General features: G+C 47.9%; 1 pseudogene; it reads left to right on the top strand.

Annotated features, from left to right (window-relative positions):
- The first annotated feature begins 720 nt into the window (after window positions 1-720).
- Window positions 721-6,977, top strand: LOC147343120 (uncharacterized; annotated as a pseudogene).
- The last annotated feature ends 515 nt before the right edge of the window (window positions 6,978-7,492 follow it).

Raw genomic sequence — 7,492 nt, 5'->3', positions numbered from 1 at the left:
GGAGCAACTACTTATCGGGATTTTTGGGTGAGGCTGAGGAGCTTTTTCCTCCAGCTAACTAAAAATCCTCTTCATCCTGGTGAAGTGGTCTCTGTTTATGCTGGAGTTGGGCCTGGATAAAATGAGACAGCCAGCCTCAGTCTTGGGGAGGACCGTTAAAGGACAGGGACATAAAGGCAGCAGCAAATCAGATGGTCAAGTCTGTCTGATGCTGGCAGCCTGTCATCTCCCAATCTGTCCCTGGCCCACTGTGAGTCCAGCCAGAGAAGCCAAGCCTACCAGGCTGTGAGCCCCATGAAGGGATTGCTTTGAAAATTAGGAACCCTAAGATCTTAGGAAACTGAAAAAAACAAAGTGTTAGTTCTTCATTTGTGTCCGACTGTTTGTGACCCCATGGCCTGTAGACCACCTGGCTCATCTGAACATAGAATTCTACAGGCAGGAATACTAGAGTGGGTTGCCATTCCCTTCTCCAGGGAATCTTCCCAACCCAGGGATTGAACCTGGGTCTCTTGCACTGAAGGCAGATGCTTTAGCATCTGAGCCACCAGGGAAGATCTTAGGAAGCTCATGCCTATCCCTCCCCATGTGGGGGTAGTTTTCTTTTCACCTTTTGGAGTGAGCACTCCACACACACATACACAGGTACACAGTGTATATAATAAAGACTATGAGGTGGGATCAGAAGAGGGACAGATATGAGGAGGGTAATAAGAAGAATACACAGGGGCTGGAGGCACTGCCTGCCTGAGACAGACTCCCACATTTTCCAGGTCTTGTCCCACTTCTAGGGATGTAGAAGTCCATGCGGGCATCATCCCCGGTGTGCATGTGGGGACACGGACAGGCCTTGAGAGACACAAGGACTCATCCAGGATGGAGAACAGGTAGGAATCGGGAAGTGAGTCTGGGCCCGGATCTGTCTCCTCAGAGCTGCACACAGACCCTTCCCGGGAGCTGTGTGGAGGGCTGTGTGGAGCAACTGTGTGAGATCCGGGGCTGCGGGGATGAGGGATGAGAGGTCAGTATCCCAAGGGCTGTGTGCAGAGTTATCAACTGTCAATCCAAGGAAGGGGCCCCTGGAGGAGAAGTCATTTCCTTGACGGCAGACCCTAACAGAACTCAGAACCCTGTAACCAGGCACCCACCTCCTAGCAACAGCACCACGGCCACTTGGGCTCACTCGGCTGGAGAGACTTCATCCAGAAGGATGTTCTCCAGCTGTGTCTCGACTGACCAGGGCTTCTGCTTCAGGAAACCCTGGAGGGAGAGGTTTTTCAGATGTTTCAGGCGGTTCAGCGCTCAACTCGGATGCCTCTGGTCCTTTACCAGGAGGTCACCTAAGGTAACCGCAGGCAACCTAGAGCTGGCCACACCAGGCCTGGCCACCACTGAGAGCCTTCCCTGGGCAGCACCAGCTGCCCTCATCTCCATGTGGGGGGAAGTGGGACTTGAGGGGAGGTTCTCCCTCTGGGCAGGAACAGGTTGGTGGGCCCGTGGTGACCTGGTGGTCCTGTCACGGTCACACCTGAGGACAGGCTGGCAGTGGGGAAACAGGATCCCTGAGGTGCTCTTCTCTGTGCCAGTGTGGATCCAAGGCCCTCAAGTGGTCGGGTGTCTGCATCCTCGGTGGAGGTCAGTGGGGAGAGTGGTGGGCGTGTGTCTGGAGGGGAGATGTCTGGAGGTCTGAGAAGCACCACAGACAGCTGGCCGGGGCCCTGAGACTTTCTCCCTGGCTGACAGGCACTTCTTCACAGGGCTCCTCATGGGACTGCAGACAGGAGCCAGTCCACGGAGCACCCTGCTCCATCTCCCTGCACGAGGGGCTGGAGCCCCACACCAGCAACAGAGCCCAGGGCGGGCACAGGGTGAGTGCCAGCCGGGAGGCGATCCTACACCCAGGAAGTTCCAGGTCCCAGAGCCACCCTGGCCCTCCCCTGGGTCCCTCCTAGAGTCTTTCTCCCAAAGGAACCTGGGACTGTCAGCTCTGCAAAGCCCCCTTGCAGCCCACGCCCTACTTGTCCAGATGCAAAAATCACTGTTTACCTCCATGTGGGAATCTCAGAAAAAGGTTGTGATAGAATTTCACTTCATGAAAGTGAAAGGAGCCTTTCTGCATTTTTCTACAGTTAATCCTGTATTAACTCCATCCCAGGTATCCATGTGGGCCTGAGAATCCTGATGCCTCTCACCCCAGGTTCAGCCCCTCTCACCCCAGGATCAGCCTCTGTCTTCTCATCCCCAGAATGGGATGGTTTCATAACCAACAGGGATGATGCAGTTAATACATGGAGAGCTATCAAATACAAACTGCTCTAAGACACTAACACACATAACCATGGCCCAGTGCCAGTTCACTTGTGATACCAGGATGTTTATTCTGCGGAGGGCACTCCTGCCCCTCCTCCTGCCTTGAGTCCTGGAGGCTCAGGGACTCAGTCTGAGCTCCAGCCCCTGCCTTCCTGGTGTCCATGGTGCTGCCTCTGACTTGTGTCTCTGCTATGTTCCACCCCAGGGGGAGAATGTGTCCACAGGGGACAGGAGTGAGACCTACATGATGTGAAGTGTCCAAAGACATAGGCTAGAGATGCTGGTGGGGAACCTGGTACCTGTTTCCTCGGCAGCAACCCCCTCCTACATCCCCACATTCCTGGGCACCTACAGGGCTTTTGCCACATACTGTGAGCAAGGATCCCTTAGAAGAAATGGAGTATCTCTCATAGTCAACAGAAGAGTCCGAAATGCTGTACTTGGATGCAGTCTCAAAAATGATAGAATGATCTCTGTTCCTTTCCAAGGTAAACCATTCCTATCACAGTAATCCAAGTGTATGCCCCGCCACTAATGCCAAAGAAGCTGAAGTTGAATGGTTCTATGAAGAGCTACAAGACTTTCTAGAGGTAACACCAAGAAAAAAAATATCCTTTTTATCATAGGGGACTGGAATGCAGAAGTAAGAAGCCAGGAGATACCTGGAGTAACAGGCAAGTTTGGCCTTGGAATACAAAATGAAGCAGGGCAAAGGCTAACAGTTTTGTCAAGAGAACACACTGGTCATAGCAAACACCCTCTTCCAACAACACAAGAGATGACTCTACACATGGACATCACCAGATGGTCAATACCAAAATCAGATTGATTGTATTCTTTGCAGCCAGAGATGGAGAAGCTCTGTACTGTAAGCAAAAACAAGACTGGGAGCTGACTGTGGCTCAGATCATAAACTATTGCAAAATTCAGACTTAAATTGAAGAAAGTAGGTAAAACTACTATGCAACACAGGTAAAATCTAATCAAATCCCTTACGATTATACAGTGCAAGTGACAAATAGATTCAAGAGATTGGATCTGATAGAGTGCCTGAAGAACTATGGACAGAGATTCATAACATTGTACAGGAGGCAGTTATCAAACCATCCCCAAGAAAAAGAAATGCAAAAAGGCAAAATGTTGTCTGAGGAAGCCTTACAAAATAGCTGAGAAATGAAGAGAAGCTAAAGGCAAAAGAGAAAAGGAAAGATATAGCCATCTGAATGCAGAGTTTCAAAGAATAGCAAGGAGAGATAAGAAAGCCTTCCTAAGTGAACAATGCAAGAAATAGAGGAAAACAACACAATGGGAAAGACTAGAGATCTCTTCAAGAAAATTAGAGATACCAAGGGAACACTTCATGCAAAGATGGGCACAATAAATGACAGAAATGGTATGGATCTAACAGAAGCAGAAGATATTAAGAAGTGGCAAGAATACACAGAAGAAATATACAAAAAAGATCTTAGTGACCCAGATAACCACCATGGTATGATCACTCACCTAGAGCCAGACATCTTAGAGTGCAAAGTCAAGTGGGCCTTAGGAAGCATCACTATGAACAAAGCTAGTGGATGTAATGGAATTCCAGCTAAGCAATGTCATATCCTAAAAGATAAATGCTGTTAAATTGTTGCACTCAATACACCAGCAAGTTAGGGAAACTCAGCAGTGTTCATAGGACTGGAAAAGGTCTTTTTTCATTCCAATCCCAAAGAACAACAATGCCAAGGAATGTTCAAACTACCACACAATTTCACTCATTTCACATGTTAGCAAAGTAATGCTCAAAAGCATTAATTCGCTAAGCTAGGCTTCAACAGTTCATGAACTGAGAACCTCCAGATGTTCAAGCTGGATTTAGAAAAGGCAGAGGAATCGGAGATCAAATTGCCAACATTCACTGGAGATCATAGAAAAAGCAAGAGAATTCCAGAAAAACATCTACTTCATTGAGTATGCTAAAGCCTTTGACCGTGTGGATCATAACAAACTGTGGAAAATTCTTAAAGTGATAGAAATACCAGACCACCTTACCTGCCCCCTGAGATCCCTGTATGCAGGTCAGGAAGCAACAGTTAGAACCAGACATGGACCAATGGACTGGTTCCAAATTGGGAAAGAAGTACATCAAGACTGTATATTGTCACCCTGCTTATTTAACTCATATGCAAAGTACATAATGCAAAATGCGGGGCTGGATGAAGCACAAGGTTCAAGGTTGCTGGGAGAAATATCAATAACCTTAGATATGCAGATGACACCACCCTTATGGCAGAAAGCAAAGAGGAACTAAAGAGCCTCTTGATGAAGAGGAAAGAGGAGAGTGAAAAAGCCACCTTAAAACTCAACACTGAAAAACTCAACATTCAAAAAGTGATCCAGTCCCATCACTTCATGGCAAATAAATGAAGAAACAATGGAAACAGTGACAGACTTTTTCTTGGGCTCCAAAATCACTGCAGATGGTGACTGCAGCCATGAAATTAAGACACTTGCTCCTTGGGAAAAAAGCTATGACAAACCTATACAGCATATAAAAAGCAGAGACATTACTTTCCCAACAAAGATCCATATAATCAAAGCTATGGTTTTTCCGATAGTCATGTATGGGTGTGAGAGCTGGACCATAAAGAAGGCTGAGTGCTGAAGAATAGATACTTTTGAACTGTGTTGTTGGAGAAGACTCTTTAGAGTCGCTTGGACTGCAAGGAGATCAAACCAGTCAATCCTAAAAGAAATCAATCTTTTTTTTTTTTTTTTAACTTTACATAATTGTATTAGTTTTGCCAAATATCAAAATGAATCCGCCACAGGCTTGAATATTCATTGGAAGGACTGATGCTGAAGCTGAATCTCCAATACTTTGGCCCCCTGGTGGGAAGAGCTGACTCATTGGAAAATACTCTGATGGAAGCGAAGAGCCAACTCATTGGGAAAGACTCTGATACTGCAAAGATTGAAGACAAGAGGAGAAGGGGACAGCAGAGCACAAGATGGTTGGATGGCTTCACTGACTCAATGGACATGAATTTGAGCAAACTCCAGGAGATAGTGAAGCACAGGAAAGCCAGTGTGCTGCCATCCACAGGGTTGCAAAAAGTCAGACTAAGTGACTGAACAACAACAACAAAACAGGTGCTGGACCTTCTCTTCACAAGGTGAGCACTTCCCCCCGCCTATGACACACTGGGGAGTTGGCCCCATTCCAGCTGTGAGTGACAGGAATATCTCTCCACCTCTCTGAGCCCCAGTTGGCCCCTTTGCTGCTGCTGCTGCTGCTGCTAAGTTACTTCACTCGTGTCCCACTCTGTGTGACCCCATAGACGGCAGCCCACCTCCGCACATGATGGTAAAGGGAGAACCAGCCCTCAGGGTGAATGTGGGGACTAAGTGGGTCCTTCCTGGAAAGTTGGAAAGTGCTTTCTGGAGACCTGGCCCCACGGAAAGGTCTGTTGGAGGGGCTGTGGTTGTACTTAGTCATCGTGTTCCTCCTCCCCTCAAGGAAGCCTCTGTCTCAGTTCTCTGACCTTTGACCTTGGGCCAAACTGTTTCCTATTTGCAAAGTAAATTGTGAGAGGTACCCTGTCCTGGGTTAGTTGAGAACAGGGATCCCTGGGAGAGATCAGTAGTGCCCCAGGCACTCAGATGGGGCTGGTTGGGTTCATTCATTCTTGAAATATAGAGGAAGGCCCACAAGGTGCAGGCACTTTTCTAGGAACAACCATCGTGTAATGCATCGAGCAGACAGCAGTCCTGCCCCCCAGGGCTTCAGTTCTCCCGGGGGGTCACACTGTCACACTAGCCATCATATCCGGCATGTCTTCAGTCCTGTCCATGTGATGCCTTTGTGGCGTTCTCTAGGCACAGATGCATCCTCCCTTACTCTGATGAGGACAGTGGACCCCTGCACCAGCTGAAAAATGTGAGTGGGACTTTGATTCGAGAGGGAGGGACTCAGTTTTCCAAAGAACCACCAAGTGAGATGTGACATGGAGGAGAACTGGCCCCTGGATACACAGGAGCAAAGGCAAAAAGACCCAGACCCCATAGAGCTGCCCTGGAGCTCAGTGTGGAAGGAAGGCCAGGTTTCTGACTCTGCTGCCCACGTGACTCCCCTCAGGGCTATGTCCACCATCCTGGGCACCTGGCTGTACCATTACCCTGAGGATTTCCACCAGCCCCCAGAATTTCCCTGCCTATGGATGCTACTGGCTTAAATAGAGCTCAGCATGCCTGATGCAGACCTGGAGCACCAAACGCTCCATCTCCTGGCACAGCTGGAGACTCTGGAGCCCATTGAGGCAGAGGGGGATGTGAGGAGGACTCGAGGTGGGTGATGGGGGTGAATGAGGATGGGAGGGACCTGGACCACACAGAGCAGAGCCTTCTGAGGCTGGAACTGGGCCAGGAGCAATGAGGAAGCTCAGATCACTATTGCCCCGGACTGCAATCTGGGAAGACTTTCTGGGGCTGGCATCTTTGAGAGATCATTGAGTGGCAGTGAGAAGCTTTCTTTTCTGTTTTGGGGAGACACTTGGAAAAGCAGTCCTACTGATGTTTTCTCTTCTTGGAACTACAGCACCAGCTCCAGAACAAGCTCTGGAAACATCTCCAGACCTGGAGCCAACTGCACCTCTACTGCCCACCAGAGCTCCAGAGTTAGAGCAAGTCCATTTTTGGTATTTTTTTAATGCATACTAAATCATTTATTCTATGATATAAAGTTCACTTAGAATTTAATAGTTTGATTATCTTAGACTGTACATGTAAATTGCAGTAAGTTCATTCATAATGTTACATAACCCTATTAAATGTCTATTTGAGAACATTTGCACTCTTCATTGCTAAATAATATTCCATTTGGGAAACAGCACATTTGACTTTCATCTCTTGATGGACTTTAGGGTTTTCACCTTTGGGCTCTTCTGAACAGTGGTGCTCTGAATACTTGTGTACAGGCATGTGAATATCTGTGTTCACATGCTTTTGGGTATTGATGTAGGAGGGGAATTTTGGAATTGACTGAAAACTTGTAGGCTTGTCCTTTTGAGAAACTGCTGAAGTGTTATATACAGTGGTTGGACCATTTGACAATCCCCCAGAGTTTAGGTGTACAATTTCCACTTCTTCATTTGTATTGCAGTTTCCCCTCTCTCTGTCTTTCTGTCTTCCTGGTCCC

The sequence above is a fragment of the Bos grunniens genome, chromosome 28 (assembly GCF_055505025.1).
Source record: "Bos grunniens cultivar Pamir isolate PY7600 chromosome 28, Bosgru_T2T1.0, whole genome shotgun sequence".
In the NCBI taxonomy this organism is placed as follows: domain Eukaryota; kingdom Metazoa; phylum Chordata; class Mammalia; order Artiodactyla; family Bovidae; genus Bos; species Bos grunniens.
Note: the sequence above shows the minus strand (reverse complement) of the source record. Positions and strands in the feature narration are given on the sequence as shown.